Raw genomic sequence first — 16,784 nt, forward strand, 5'->3', positions numbered from 1 at the left:
TTAGTTGTGGGATAAGGAAAATTTTCTCTTTGATACTCTTGTCATTCTTGTTATCTTACATAGATGTGGAGTTTAGGGATGTAGTATCTCTAAAGAACCATAGAGAAAGTGAAAATCCAAAATAATTTTATAACTTATAATCTCAAAATTAAAGGCAATGCACTATATCATATCATACTCACAGAAGCGAGCCTTGCCCCATTGGGTGCACAACCATGATTAGGTGCTCAATGTACAAGAACAAGATAAACTACATGGATCACAAGAGACTCCTCGAAAATTACTTCAATCTCCAACTAAAACCACTAGTAGTTCAAGAAGGATGGCATCAATATGTCGAGTCTTGGCTAAATCATTGGGGAATACAAGAAGATGTCATTCTACATAATACCCATAATATTAAAAATATTATTATTTCTAAATTTAAAGAGAATATGTGGTGCAATAAAGAAATAGAAGATAAAATGAAGCTAATACATTACAAAGAAGTGATTAACCCTTATATAGAAGACAAAAAGTATCTCTTGATTTTGATTGCCATAAAGATGAAAATCAACATTGCTAAAATTTGAAGCAACTCCCATAAGCTACATAGTGAAACTAGACATTAGATAATCCTAAAACATCATGGATGCAAGAATATGTCATCTTTGTGATACTAAAAGGATTGAAGATGAAGAGAACTTCCTCGTAGAGTGCAATGAATACATTGAAATTACATCAAGTCTCAAAATATTTGTCACAATACCAACCTCCCAAGTCATCAAAACTATGGCGATCTTGGAAAAGTTTTTTAATGTTGTATGTGCACAAAAATACGATTCTAAATTAATCTAAGTAACTTCTTACATTTCTAAAGGTATTACAAAGAAAATTTGGTCCCAACGGATACTAACCACCACCATCATCATTATCATGTTTTATTACAATATTTCTAACATAACAAGCCTTGATCCATCTTAACTCCAGATCTATAAAGTGTTGAGAGTGTAAGATACCCCCTATTAATCCCAACCCCTTACTAAGGTTAGCAAGAGGTAGTTACTATGAAGACCTGACTTCCATTGTCACTTTATGGAGATCAGATCTAAATTTTTCACTTTCATTTACCCTTTCAAAACTTAAAACGAATGATGTTATTGTGTTCGTCTTATTAAGATGAATATGGCGATATAAAATTTGTCCTAATCTAGCTCCCACATCATCAAATACGGTTGATTGAAGTCATAGTCAATTAAATAGCGTCATCCCACGTGGCACCCAAGCGGTTCCCACGTGGAGCATTCGTGGTTGCTCACACACTAAGTCACTTGTTAGCTGCCAACTCGCTCATACTCTGAGTCACAATTTAACCCATCTCGTCGTCTTATAAGGCTCAATGGGAAGACTACAAGTGAGCAAGCTAGCATTCTTTGTTGTAAAGATGATTATGACCCTATTTGGCTTACAGAAGAAAGTAATCATCAATGGGAAAGAATGTCGAGGACAAGGGTTGCAATACTTACAATGGAGCAAGTGTGGTAGACTATGTAATTTGCTCGCATGGTTTGTGTGAGAAAATGGAAGAATTTTTTGTTGGAGATCAGCTGTGGGATTGAAATAAGATCACAAGCCAGTTTATGTATGTTTCTCTTGGATTGGAAAAAAACAATTAGAGTCAAAAATTCAGCATGTCCAACAAAATCCCCCACAGGGTAGAATTCTTTTGACCCCAGAAAATTGTAATGCCTTCAAAATGACACTAGAGAGGCTCTTTGAGAAGGAGAAAATTACAATTCATAGCATTCATAGCCATGAATTAACACATTTAATTCAATGTGCACTTGCAAAGTGCAAAAGAACAAAAATTAATATGTCTAAAACAAATTGCTTTCTGGTTAATGCTTGGTTTGACGAGGAATGCAAAAAGGCAAGGAGAATTTGGAAAGAATCAAAGAAAGAAAACATAAAGCTCAAATTGTACAAGCAGTTATTAAGCAAGAAAAAGTCTGATTTCATGGTTTCAAGGAGGGAAGAACTAATCTTCCATGGGAAAAATAATCCCAAATTATTTTGGAAGGAACTCCAACCGAAAAATATACAAATTGGAAATAATATTACAGCTTCCTAATGGTTTGACTATGCAAGACAACTATATGAGCAGGTTCCCAAGGTTGACCCTCCCCCCTTGGTCAACACTGATACTGAAATCTTCACGATACAAGAGGTAGATATGGGTATCATGAAGTTGGGTGTTGGAAAAGAAAAAGACTTAGTTGAACTCCAAGCAGAATATCTAAAGTGGGGCTCAAAGATTCTTACACCTCACATTACAAAAATTTTCAACAACATCATACAACAAGGGCTCCCCACAGATTGGTCAACTAGTCTGGAAATACCTCTTTTCAAGAGTGCTGACGTCAATAATCCCTCCAATTATAGGACCATCATGATAAACCCTTTGTTTGAAAAGCTATTTGGAAGCATGCTAGAAAACAAAATTAGCAAGTGGGAAGAAGAAAGAGATAAGCGTGCTAAAGGGCAAGCAAGTTTTAGACCTAAACATTCCACAGTTGATCATTGCATAACTTTAAGGCACATCATTGAAAAAGTTTGGGAGAAAAAGGAAGAAGTCTTTTGTTTCTTTGTTGATTTCAGAAAAGCGTTTGACTCAATTCCTAGGGATAAACTTTGGCAGAGAATAGAGGAACTTAGGGTTCCTAAACATTTGAGAGTAGCTGTGCATAAGTTGTATGAAGATGTAAAAGTCAAAATTAGAACTTCAGCGGGCATTTCTGAAAGTTTTAGAAGCGATATCGGGGGTCAAGCAAGGTTGCCCACTGTCTCCTACCCTTTTTGGTTTATATATCGACAAGCTTGAGGAGTGGTTAAATTCGCAAGGGGGTGATGGTATCTATTTGTGCAAGTTCGTTATAAGGTTTCTTTTGTATGCAGATGACCTTATTCTGATTGCTAAATCGACTCTTGGTTTGCAAGAGCACTTACTATCCCTTGAGCATTTTTGTAGAAGTGTGGGGATGCAAGTCAATATTAGCAAAACGAAAGTAGTGGTCTTCTTTATGAAAAGAAAACATAGCCAACATAAGTTCTACTTGAAGGCAACATTCTAGAAGAAGTTGCGGATTACAAATACCTCGGAATTGACTTGAACAAAAATCTAAGCTCGAATGGTTTTAGAAAGAAAAGAACTTTGGGGGGTTGGAAAGCATTTTATGCTTTTCAAAATAGGTGTAGAGAGGCAGAGTTATGGGACTGGAAGACCACTCAAACTCTTTTTGGGCTTCTAGTGATTCCGGTGATTCTCTATGGTTGTGAACTATGGGCTAGCAGTACCTCCGACATGTAGTGGAGACAAATTGAGAAAATTCAGAAGCATTCGATTACAAACAAATTTAAGATTAAAAGTGCAGTTCCTTATGATATCTTGTTAAGTGAAACAGGGACTGCTCCTATTGAAGCAATTACTATGGAGCAAATGGAAGAGGATAGATGGCCTAAGGTTGTCTTTAATGATAGATTGTACAAGAGAAAAAAAACTTGGATGCAGCAAAATAACAAATGGTTTAGTAAATGGGGTATTTTCTTGAACGCGTGTCCCATAAATAGCAAAGAGATAAAAGCTTTTGTTATGGAAAAGTTCCACAAACGTACTTGGGATAAGGAGCTAGGAAGAAAGAAAAATTACTATATTGAAGTGTTTAATCCCACTCATAATCATCAACCAAAAGCATACATAAAGGCCAATATCTCTTGGAGAGCCAAAATTCTTATTGCTCAATTTTCATTGTGAAACAGGGTGCTGGAAAAGGCCAAAGGAAGTGTGGGAGGAAAGGGTATGCATTTTTTGTTCTTCCGAACAAAAAATAAATAAATAAATAAAATAAATATAAATATAAAAAATAAAAAAATCATTTTATAATTGTGAGGCCTTCAAAGACAACAGGGAAAGTTATGCAGATATGTTGGCAGCTAGCTCTTGGGATAATCTATTTAGTGAGGGGTTTGTCGAGAAGCTGGGAGCATTTATTGTGAAGCTTCACAGAAAAAGGGCCGAATACATCAAGCAGATGAAGAAGCAATATGTCCCATAGGCTATCTTTAGCCTCGTGGACGTTAAAATAATTTCTTTCTTTCTTTCTTTCTTACATATGAATTCATTTGATATGCGCAAGTGTGGGGCACCCTTTCCACCTCACCCCAAGGCTTCAATCCCGAACATTCATTTGTAGCCTTCATCCAACCCACCGGTATGATGAAGATTGGTTGGACATGCCAGCTTACGAATGTGGACAATACGTGTCAAGTATTAACCAATGGTGGGGTGATGGGTTTATTACAATCTCACAAATCATTAGGAGATAGGAAAAAGAATTTTCCCATCTCCCGGGAGTCTGTGTCCCAAAAGTTTCAATGGTGTGTAGTGAAGGAGACACCAGGGTGACTCTGCGCCAGGGGGACGTGGCATATGGGCCATGTCGAGCATGGAAAAGCAACGAACCAGAAAATGGGCCCGCACACTGAAACACAAGCGATGATTTCATCTCAGGAAGGGATCCCTGGAACAAGTAAAAAGCGGTCATTAAGGTGCATGTCAAGGTAATGAGGCTCTGAGATTACATGGAGGTGGAGAACCAATGCCTAATCGAAACCATTAAGGATGGGCCATGTGACTATTAAGCTATATCGAGCACTTGAAAGAGTAACCAGGCCAGGGTGACGTGTCCTAGAGGACCACATACATGAGCCTTGGCCGCATGCAGGTGGAATTACAACATCATGGCATTGAAGTTAAATGCAAAGATTTATGCCACAGTCAAAAGACGCCATCGAAAGGAAACTTAGTTAAGGGAAAGGGCAAAGGTATGATCCTTAAGCTTGTGCAATGATTAATAGGTATAAAGGAATTCTTGCCCCCATGCTCTTATATGACAGCCTTTCCCTATTTCATAGTCGTGATTCACTATAAAGGGGATTAAATCCCACATTGGATGAGGGAAGTGCGTGTGTATAATGTCTGTATCTATAAATATACATATACATGGATATGCCCCCCATACACATAAATCGTTATCCTTCCTAAGCTTAAAATTATGGAATAAAGCTTAATAGACAAATTTTGTAAGCAATACGATAAATAAGAAAAGGACTTGCCCATTCATAATCATTGTGGTTCATTAGTCAAAATTCAAGCTCGTAACAACTCAAAGGTCTGCAAGCCACTTAGGCTAATAATAATAGGCTGAAAACCAATCATCTTAGCTCAAAGATTTGTGGGTCTCTTAAGCTATTATTAACCATATAACAACTTATGAAAGGAATCTCCTTCAAGTTTGATTCATAGGCATAAATCCCACATCTGAGCATTAATTAACGTCATTACAGATGCGTAGTCCATGCAATATTTATATATATGATGTATGCAAGAACCAACACTCCTCAACATTAACTTGACATTGTCCTAATGTAGATAATAGAGACAATGTGGAAATCACAAGCATAAACATAAGATTATACTTATAAAAAATTTGGAAACTGCGAGTGGGACTCTAACTCTCCACCCAACCATAGACAAGTTACAACTATTGTCGCTTGTAGTTGTCACCCCTGATCCAGATTCCAAATCTTGAGGTAGAGTACTTTCAAAGGAAATTTAATCAATCAAAACAGATGAAATAAGATGTCATAAGGCCACATTGCCTTAATCCACTAGTTACACACATTATCTTGCACATTCTTTAGGCATATTCATGTCCATGTCAATATACCACAATGAAGAGAACTTTAGCTCACTTTCAGGAGAAGAGAGTCCACAATAAGGAAGGTTCATCAATGGATAAGTTGTTGATGGGTAAAGAGATCACTCTCGATATGGTTCATCAGTGAGTCAAGCACCAAAGCTTCATCCCCGAGGAAACTCCTAATGGTTCTTCAACCCTCACAAGCACCCAAGTGACTCTCCCCAGTCCAACAGGTTCATCAATCCATAATATTCCAGTGGGTTATTCAACTTGACAAGAAATCCATTGCTCTCTACAATCCTTATGCCTATAAATCCTCTAAGAGGGTTATTCATTTTGTGTTTAACTTCTCTCCAGTGATTAGCAACAACAATATGAGATTTTGCCTTCTCTGCACTCTTCCACAACAATTCTTGATGCTCCTTATTTGTGTTTTTCCTTCCTCCATTTGTAGTTTCCACTATGTAAGAGAGAGATTTCTTCGTGTGTTCTCTCTCGTAAATCCCCATGCCTCCTTCAAAGGTGCCCTCTTCTTATTTTTCCTTGCCTATTCAACGACTAACTACCTGCCTCTCCTCGAGGTTCCACACAGCACATACCTTGGACATTGCAACCCATTACAACTTGAATGTTTTTGTTCTTTCTTGCTTGTTGTTAGAGGTTAAGGAAACCTGGGCCTATCCTTTTCTCATTGGTTAAACTTATTGCACAATCAACTCATTTAAGACCACTTCAACCAACCCATGTCTGCCATTAAAATAACCAACTCCTCAAACAATCTTCCTCAAGCCATCTCCTTCCTCAAGCAATGGATTTTGTGTCCCTCTCTCAACTATTTAATTAATTACAACTATTTACAATAAGAGGAAATATTAACTAGGGGATGTCACAAAGAGGGATAAAATCTATCAAAGCGTAAACCACTTTTTTGAGTGCAAATCTTGGGGATAGGTTTGCACCTCGAGAGATTTGATCCCTAGACGCTTGATAGATCTAGAATTAAGATGGATTTAGGTTGGTTATATATATATATATATATCATATGCGAAATATACATAATGTGCTCCATAAGGATTATCTTAATAATTGATATCTACCTGAGAGGTATTTACTGTCCATGACTTTTACAAAGAGAAAACAAGAAATCCTAAAAATTGTAGTAAAACAAACTCAGTGTAAAAATAGTTCCTCGTGAAACTAAAAATGGAATTCCATTCTATTAATCTCTTGGTCATATCAAAACTCATATTGTCCAAAAGATCCAACTGACAATTGTAAAGCTTCTTTGGCAAGTTTGTTAGGTTTTTTCATTCAATTCTCTATAGATATAAATGTAATAGGTCCTTTCAAAATTCTCCATCTCAAGATTGATTTGTTGAAGGATATGATGAATATTTGGAACATTTACTTCAAATTGTTTGTTAAGCAAATCAATTACAAGTTTAGAGTCACCCATAACCTATACATTTTTACTCCAAGATAACAAGTCGTATATAATAGGATCCATAAACATGTAAATTCAACCTTAGTTTTGGTACCACGCCTAGGAGCATATCTGAGTAGGTAATGGTGATTTTGATTAATAAATTGTACCGCTCCAACATAGTTAGAGAATGTAACTAGATTCGGTTTTCACAATGACTCTTGTAATCGTGATATTGTATATTTTTTATAAAAAGAGAAAAATAATTGTTATTTGTTCAAGCATGGGTTTCATGCTCAAGTCTAAGTCAATGCATGTTCTTCATGCTTATAAGACTTGTTGAGTCAAAGAAGAATATTTGTCATGTATTATAGCCCTAATTAGACTCTTTATAACAAAAGAAAGTCATTATTTGGAGTCTTTGACAATTGTGGAATCATTTATGGAACATCACTCTTCAAAATCATTATTTTTTAGTCTAGTAAAGTAATTTTGTCCTCCAAGACCAACTTGGCCCTACCATGATAAGTCGGCCTAGGAGAGGCCTAATCGACTCTTGAGAAGAGTATATAGGAAGAGACTTTGACTCATTTGGAAACACATCCACAAGTTCGATTTGTAGCTAAACAAGAAGTCAGTCAAGAGTGAAAGTCAAGGAGAAAAGAGGAAGTCAAAAGCGAAGGAAGGAGACTTGAAATCTTACCTTTTCTACTCACACATGTGAAGAGAATAGGGTTTTTGTGTGAGTTATAGGGCCAAGTATTGTAAGTGTGAATTGCAAACTTGAAGTAGAAGGCTGAAACCTTGACTAAGGTGGATTTTGGAGAGTTTGACCTTCATTTATTTTGGTAGACTTTGATTTGTTTGGAAGAGATCTTATTAGAGGGATGACTTGGTGCCTGGAAGGAATCTTGATTTTGGTTTTTGGGTATTGGAGGTCACATTTTGATTTGATTCTATAAGAAGAGAAGTATTCTTTATGGTTTTTCCCCTTGGAGGGGTTTTGCCCTGGATTGGAGCCTATATCTCGTGTCTTTGTGATCTTCATGCTTTTGGTAATTGCTTAATGAAAAAGTAAAACTAAAAGTAATAAAAGGCCAACAAATATCACAAGTAATTATCAAGCAAGGAGAATCAATTCTAATTTACAGATACCTTGATTTTCCAACATGGTTTCAGAGCTAAGGTGAAGGAAGGAAGTTGGAAGATCACATATATGTTGGCACTTTATTGAAAATCATTCTAGAATCAATTATCTACTCTCTCTTTTCAATGGCAAGTTTAATGAAGAAAGGTCTCAAGATTGTTAGGAGTTTACTTGTAGCTACCAAAGGATACATCATGAAGTACATATGAAATCTATCAAAAGAAGTGATAGATGGAAGTCTCTTCTTTGCTCTTACAGATACTTTTGAAGATGATAATATATGGGTTATTGATAGTGGAGCTTCTAGACATGTGATAGGTGAATGAATTCAACCCTAAACTTTATCAAAAGGGATCTCCTCTCATTCAATTGAACTTGTAGACAAGAAGAGCTACTCTGTGAAAGGAATTGGATCTACTTTGTTGGAGTTAGAGACCGTGGAAGTATTCATCCCAATAATATACTCAATGTTCCAAGTTTGAGGAAAAATTTGCTTTCTATTTCTCGCCTTGAAGATAAAGGTGATAGGATTGCTTTTATTGATGAAAAAGTTGTGGTATGGGGAAAGGGATCTAGTATTGAACATGTTAATACTATCAAGATTCATGAGGATAGGTTGTATAGGCTTCTAAAACCTCTTACTCAAGCTTTAGTTCACTTAGATGTTAGCCCTTATGAATTGTGGCATAGAAGGTATGTACACCTTCACTACAAGATATTGCCATCTTTGATTTAAATGGTCACTAAAATCCTTGAATTGAAGGAAGAACATAGAGGAATATGTAAGGGATGTGCTCTAGGCAAGAATTTGAAAAAATATTTTGCAAGAAGTGATATAAGATCCAAGGAAATATTTAATCTCATACATTATGATGTGTGTGGACCTATGGCAAAAAAGTCTCTTGGAGGTCACCAATATTATGTGACATTCATTGATGATTACTCTAGAAAAACATGGATATACCTCCTCAAGACTAAAGATGAGGTATCTGAGAAATTTCAAGAATTCAAGAATGAAGTAGGAAACCTGACAAAAAGAAAGATAAATACCGTAAGGTCTGATCATGGTGGAGATAATACCTCCAAAGAGCTTATAACATTTTGCAAGGAAGTTGGGATAAAAAGGGAGCTAATTGTTCCTTATAACCTTGAAAAAAATGGTGTGGGTGAAAGGATGAACTGATCAATTGAAGAATCTATTATAAACGTGCTTTATGACCAAGGTCTCCCAAAGTTCTTATGGGGAGAAGCATCTACAACAACAGTCTACTTACAAAATCGAAGCTCTCATAAAATTCTCAACAATACGACTTCAGAAGAAGCATTACAAGAAAGAATCTAAGTATGGATCATCTTCAAATATTTGGATATCCAATTTACATTCACATTCCAAAGGACAAGAGAAAAAAAAAATTATCCTACAAGTATAAAAGGCATCTTTGTTGGCTATAGTGCTTCATCAAAAGCATAGATAATCTACATCAAAGAGGATCGTCATGTTGAAGTAAGCAGAGGTGTCATCTTTGATGAGAATGTAGCTTACAAGAGATCCAAAGATAGCTTGGTTGATTATGATGAAGAAGAGGTACCCATTTTTGAGAAAATCACAAGGGATGACAATGTTCAAGATCCTACATTTAATCATGAAGATGGTTAAGGACCTAGTGAACTTGTGCAACATGTCATAATTTCATAAACTCGTGAGAGATTTGCTTGGTTGAAGGCAACTCTACAAGAGGTAGAGGGACATGCAACAATTAAGGGAACTTTTAGATAAAGTAAGAGACTAAAAAAGATTACGGTTATGCAGCTTGTATGACTAAGCTCATTGAAGTTGAACCCTACTCCTATGAAAAAGCAGTTAAACATCAAGAATGGAGGAATGCAATTCAAGAAGAATACCAATCTATTATGAAGAAGGATGTTTGGGAAATTGTTCATAGACCTAGTGACAAATTTGTTGTCACTTCTAAATGGATATAAAAGATAAAATATGCAGTGGATAGGAGCATTGTTAAATATACATCTAGATTTGTGGCAAGAGGCTTTTCATAAAAGGAAGGAATTGATAATGAAGAATCCTTATCTCCTACAACAAGATATACAACTATTGGATCACTTGTCTCTTTGGTTGCCACTATGGGATGGAAGATTTGTCAAATGGATGTTAAAACAACTTTTCAAAATGGGACCATTGATGAGGAGGTTTACATTGAGAAACCTTAGGGATTCGAAGTCCATAATAGGGAGACACATGTTTGTGAATTAAAGAAGGCTCTACATGGCTTGAAACAAGCACCTAAAGAAGGGTATGCTAGGGTGGATACATACCTATTAAGAATTGGTTTTGTCAAGAGTTTTGCAAAGCCTAATCTCTACGTCAACATGGTCAAGGATGAACCTGTGATCATACTTGTATATGTGGATGAATTACTTGTCACAGGTGTAGAGTATCATATACAAGAATGCAAGAGGTAGTTGGAAGCCGAATTTGATATGAAGGATATTAGGCTCATGCACTACTACTTAGGACTAGAGGTTTGGTAGAAACTTGGTGAAAATATCTTGGTAAAGGAAAATACGTGATCAAGATATTATAGAAATTTGGCATGATGGATAGTAAGCCAATGAAAACTCCTGTGATTAATTATATAAAAATTCGAGGAGTTCATAATCTAAACATGTGGATCCTACATGCTATAGACAGTTAATTGGCTCCTTAATGTATCTTGTGAATACTCTACTTGAAATTTGTTTTTTAGTAAATGTCCTCAGTTTTAGATGGAGCCAAATCATGACCATTGGATAGCGGCCAAACATATCCGTAGACATCTTCGTGGGACAATGAATCATTGCCTTAAATGTGTTGGTAATGAGATTCTACTATTGGGATATACATACTATGATTGGGGTGGCAGTGAAATAGATGGTAGAAGCACTACTGGTGGGAGTTTTAGTTTGGGATATTCCATGATCTCACGGATGAGCAAGAAGAAAAATATTGTTGCTTTGAGTAGTGCTAAAGTTGAGTACATTTCCACAAGTGAAGTTTGTAGAGAAGTTGTTTGGCTTAGAAAGTTATTATCATATTTGTTTGAAGGACCATTAAGCCCTACAATTATACATTGTGACAACCAAAGTTGCATAAGGTTGATTGAGGACCCAATGTTTCATGCTAGGACAAAGCATATTAATAATAAGTACCATTATGTCATAAGTTTGGTACAAGATGGGGTCGTGAAGCTACAATTTATCTCTATACATGAACAAGTAGTTGATATTATCTTCCAAGTAAAAATCTTGAGTACTTGAGAGGAAAGCTCGGTTTGGTGGACATCTCCTCCCTAGTTGAGAGGGAGTGATGCATGACACCTTATTCTCCCTGTGTCATGCACTAGACTAGGACTAACAGTCGTAAGTCTAGTGAAGGCACCAAAGAGGAAGAATAGAGGATTGGATAAGCATTTGAGACTGGTACTTCTTGAGGATTAGGAATCCAAGATAGAAGTAATATCATAGATCGATACTCTTTGAGGATGAGGCAGGGAATCCAAGACAAGAGTAGTCGAAGAGGACCGATATTCTTTGAGGATTGGGAATACAAGATAAGAATAGTCCTAGAAGGACATACCTGATGAACATCCTGATGGGGTATGTTCCTTGAGAGGTAGTGTGGTGTCTCACATAAAGTCTCCCAACATTGTGTTTTCATTGAGTGGAGAGATAGAATTTGTTAATCAAGGCCTTGTTATGTTAACAATGTTGGTTATGATGTTGATGATTAAAGATGACTTATCAATCCTACTTTTCTTATGAGAATAATTCAATTTGAGAATCCTTGTACCTAATTATGGGATCATGAATACCTCCCTAGTTAAGAGGGAGTGTTGAAGAATGTAACTAGATTCGATCTTCATAATGACTTTTTTAATCATTATATTGTATATTTTTTTATAAAAAGAGAAAAATAATTTTTATTTGTTCAAGCATGGGTTCCATGCTAAAGTCTATATCAAAGCATGATATTCATGCTTATAGGGCTTGTTGAGTCAAAGAAGAATATTTTTCATGTATCATAGTCATATTTTGATTCTTTGTAACAAAAGATAATCATTATTTTTTAGTCTAGTAAAAAAATTTCCTCTAAGATGAAGTCAACCCTGCCATGATAAGTCAGCCTAAGAGAGGCCTATTCAACCTCTTGAGAAGAGTAAATATAGGAAGATACTTTGACTCATTTGGAGACAGATCCACAAGTTCAATCTGCATCTAAACAAGAAGGCATTCAAGAGCGAAAGTCAAGCAAAAAGGAGGAAGTCAAAAGTGAAGGAAGAAGACTTGAAATCCGACCTTTTCTACTCACACGTGCAAAGAGATTAGGGTTTTTGTGCGAGTTGCAAAGCTGAGTATTGCAGGTTTGAATTACAGACCTAAAGTAGAATGTTGAAACCTTGACTAAGGTGGATTTTGGAGAGTTTGACCTTCATTGAATTTGGTATACTTTAACTTGTTTGGAAGAGATCTTATTGGAGCACTCACTTGGTGCTTGGAAGAAACCTTGATTTTGGTATTTGGGCCTTGGAGGTCTCATTTTGATTTGATTCTATTAGAAGATAAGTATTTTTCTAAGTTTCCCCCCTTGGAGGGGTTTTTCCCTGGCTTGGAGCCTATATCTTGTGTCTTTGTGATCTTCATGTTTTTGCTAATTGCATGATGAAAAAGTAAAACTAAAATTAATAAAATGCCAATTCTATTTTATAAATGCCTTGATTTTCTCGCATTGATTTAAAGAGGCCGACATGGTATCAGAGCTAAGGCGAAGAAAAGGCAGCTTGAATATCATTCTTGTTGACATAAGTGAAGGTTGCTTATCAAAGGAAAGCATTTGCTAAGGACACAAGGAAGGGCATAAGGAAGAGGATATATTGACCTAGAAGGAAGGATAGTATAAGCTCTCATTGAAAGCTCTCTAATGTTGAAGAAGGATATCTATCTTTCTCTCTCTTGAAGACTCTTTTCTATTAAAGGACATCTTTGACGTCTCTTGAAAGTTCTTGAAATCTTCAATATAGTTGAAGGCATCATCTAGAAGGACACTCATTTGACAAGTAAGTACCATATTATCTTTCATGTTTCAATCCACAAATCAAATGACGTCATTTTGCAAGGAAATAAATAAGCTCAATGGGTCAACAAGTTTCTAGCATGGAAGAAGAGGATTGATTTGGTGCTCATAGAAAACAAAGTCATGGACTATGTTCTTTGCAATATTACTGAACTAGAAAAAGAGAAGACTCAAGAATTAGCAAAATACAAGAAGGGATAAGTGAGGGCACAAAGGATTCTTATTGAGTCTATCAATGATCATCTCATCCCCTTTGTTGCAGATTTGAGTACATCTAAAGAAATATATGAAAATTTGGTGAAATTGCACTTGATTAGTACCCCAGGTCAGAGGATATCCTTGAGGAATCAACTATGTAAAATAAGGATATCAAAGAATGAAGAAATGGCCTCATATCTTATGAAGATCTCATAATTGAAGGATCAATTGAAAGGGTTTGGGGATGTCATTTTTGATTCAGAAATGACTACTTGTATACTAAATGCCTTGCCACCTGAATGAAGCAGTTTTGTTACTAGTGTCTACTCAAGAAAAGATACTACTCCATTTGATGAGCTATGGGCTCAATGTATCTTGGAAGAAACAAGTTGAAGGCAAAAGATGACACTGAACCAAATGAATAGTGTCAAGATTTTGTTGCAAAATATAAGAAGAAGAAAGGGAAATTTGGAAAATCCAAAGGAAAACAAGACATATCCAAAATTTAATGTTATGGGTGCAACAAATATTGACATTTTAAAAGGGACTGTCATAATAATCCTCAAAACAAGAAAAAAACAAAAGGAAGGAAATGAGTGGAGCTCATATAGCCAAAGAAAATGATGAACTTGAAAATAAGCCAATGGGTGAATATCCTAAGGATCTCTATTATTGAAGGAACTCCACCTCTATCGATTTTATTTGCATCTTGTCTTTCTTTTATTAGAAATTAGTAGTTAGAGTAGTGTGCACTCTTGCATTCTCTAGAAGAGTCATGGTTTTTGTGGCATTATGAAAGGAATCATGGCATCATAGAAGGAAGCATATGATAGTAGAAGAATTAGATTCTACATAATCAAGTTGCTTTGGAAGCAGTCATCTAGCTAGTAAGAATGAAAATATTTGGACCGTCTTACACATCACAGTTCATCCAAGTATTTTCTAACATAATGTTAGAGGTAGTCATTTTGCAGAAAGGATCACTAGGATCCTTTAACGAGAACCGTCATTAAGAAAAAGTTCTTCAATATTTTTAAAAAGCACTATGACTTGGATTGTATATATTCCACTTAGTATGGAAACAACAATCTTGAAGGATGAAGGCATACAAATGGTCAAATTGCAGTATGAAAGTCATAGTTGAAGCTAGGTGAACCAAAAATGACTTGCAATGATTTAAAAATACCTTTATTTACAAAGAATTTGTATTTTTTCAAGCATGGGTTTCATGCTCAAGTCTAGGTCAAAGCATGTTCTTCATGCTTATAGGGCTTGCTGATTCAAAGAAGAATATTTGTCATAGCCCCATTTGGACTCTTTGTAACAAAAGACAATCATTATTTTTTAGTCTAGTAAAGTCATTAGTAGTTGTAGTAATGACCATAAAGCAATTACCAAAAAACAAGAAGATCACAAAAGGCACAAGATATAGGCTGCAAGCCAGGGAAAAATCCCTCCAAGGGGAAAACCCACAAAGAATACTTATCTTCTTATAGAATCAAATCAAAATGAGACCTCCAAGACCCAAATACCAAAATAAAGATTCCTTCTAAGCACCAAGTCATCCCTCCAATAATATCTCTTCTAAACAAGTCAAAGTCTACCAAAGTTAATGAAGGTAAAACTTGCCAAAATATGCCTTAGTTAAGGTTTCAACCTGCTACTTCAGGTCTGGATTTCAAACCTGCAATACTCATCCTAGATACTCGCACATAAACCCTAATTTATTTGCATGTGTGAGTATAAAAGTTTAGATTTGAAATATCCTTCATTTGTTTTTGACTTCCTCTTTTCTCCTTGGCTTTCGCTCTTGAATGCCTTCTAGTTATACATGGCTAAACACAACAATGCGGGGGATCTCCTTGGATGGTGCGATCAAGGAAACCCCATGGAATATCTTTGTTTAGATATGGCATTATAGGAACCCAAATTTTCCTCCTTTTAGGCTCTGCTTTAACTTCCTTGACTTGCTTTCAATAAGACCACATGTAACTTCTAGTAAAATAAACTTTTTATGAAAAATGGCTTGGTTCAGGCCCAACATGTATCATTGGAAAATATAGCTAGAAAGGCTCAGAACTTTTTCATAGATCAGTCTAATGCCCAATCCTATGTGCACTATTCAAGGGATGATTTGTTCCAATGAGTTGAGGAAGGAGAAAAATCTGATATAAAATACTCCAAATTTTACCTGCATATCGACAAGTAACAACAATGTGTGAGACAGATTCTGCCTCAAACTGACAAAGTGCACAACAGTTAGGCCCATTCCATTCTTTTTTCAATAAGTTACCCCATGTCATTAATTTATTGGATAAATCCATCCACAAATATAGTTTACTCTTGAGGGGGCCGCCATGTTTCCATAAGAATTGCCATCACCATTTAGATGGTTGGGCTGATAAATTATCTATATGTGCCTTATAGCCCAATTTTGTTGTGCATTCACCATTGGTGGGGTTTTTGGACCAACTTAGATAATCTGGATCATCTTCAACCAATATGATGAGTGAGGATACCAAGAATCTTATGTGTCCATTCCATTCTATTACTTTTGGCTCATAGAGTGTCAATTCCTTGGCTAGTTTCCAGACCTATCTTCATAAAGGAATACCAGACTACGACTTTGCATCGACATACACATTTATCCCATCCAATTGCAAAAAATGAATGCAATTCATTGAAATTCTAAAACTCTCACTAGCCCTAGCCCAAGGGTTAACTTCAACTTGCACAGAAAGTTTATTCCCAATCCACCACGATAAAGAATCACTGTCAAAAGGGAAATATTTAGTGAGGCCATTTAATATAATGAGGGCATTTTTGCATGGTTTATTTAGATCTCAATACCATTTCAATAATGATTTATTTATGAGGTATTTAGATTTCAATGATCGACCTCAAAGGGAGGAATTGTTAGTGGATATTAAAAGGTCGTGAGCAACGAGAGAATTGCTAAAGACATGGATGTTCTTGAAACCTCACCCTCCATATATCGAGGTTTAGCAATAATGATCCAAGGCACTAGAGGAAAGCCCTTCGAGTTAGTCTTTCCTAACCATAGGAACCTAAAACCAAGCTTCCTAATTTTATTGAGTATGCCTTTGAGGACTAGTGAAATAGAATTCCAGTAGACATGTGTAGTTTCAAGAA

This window comes from Pinus tabuliformis, chromosome 6, assembly GCF_031772625.1.
Source record: "Pinus tabuliformis cultivar Carrire ecotype Pingquan chromosome 6, CPIR1, whole genome shotgun sequence".
Lineage (NCBI taxonomy): Eukaryota > Viridiplantae > Streptophyta > Pinopsida > Pinales > Pinaceae > Pinus > Pinus tabuliformis.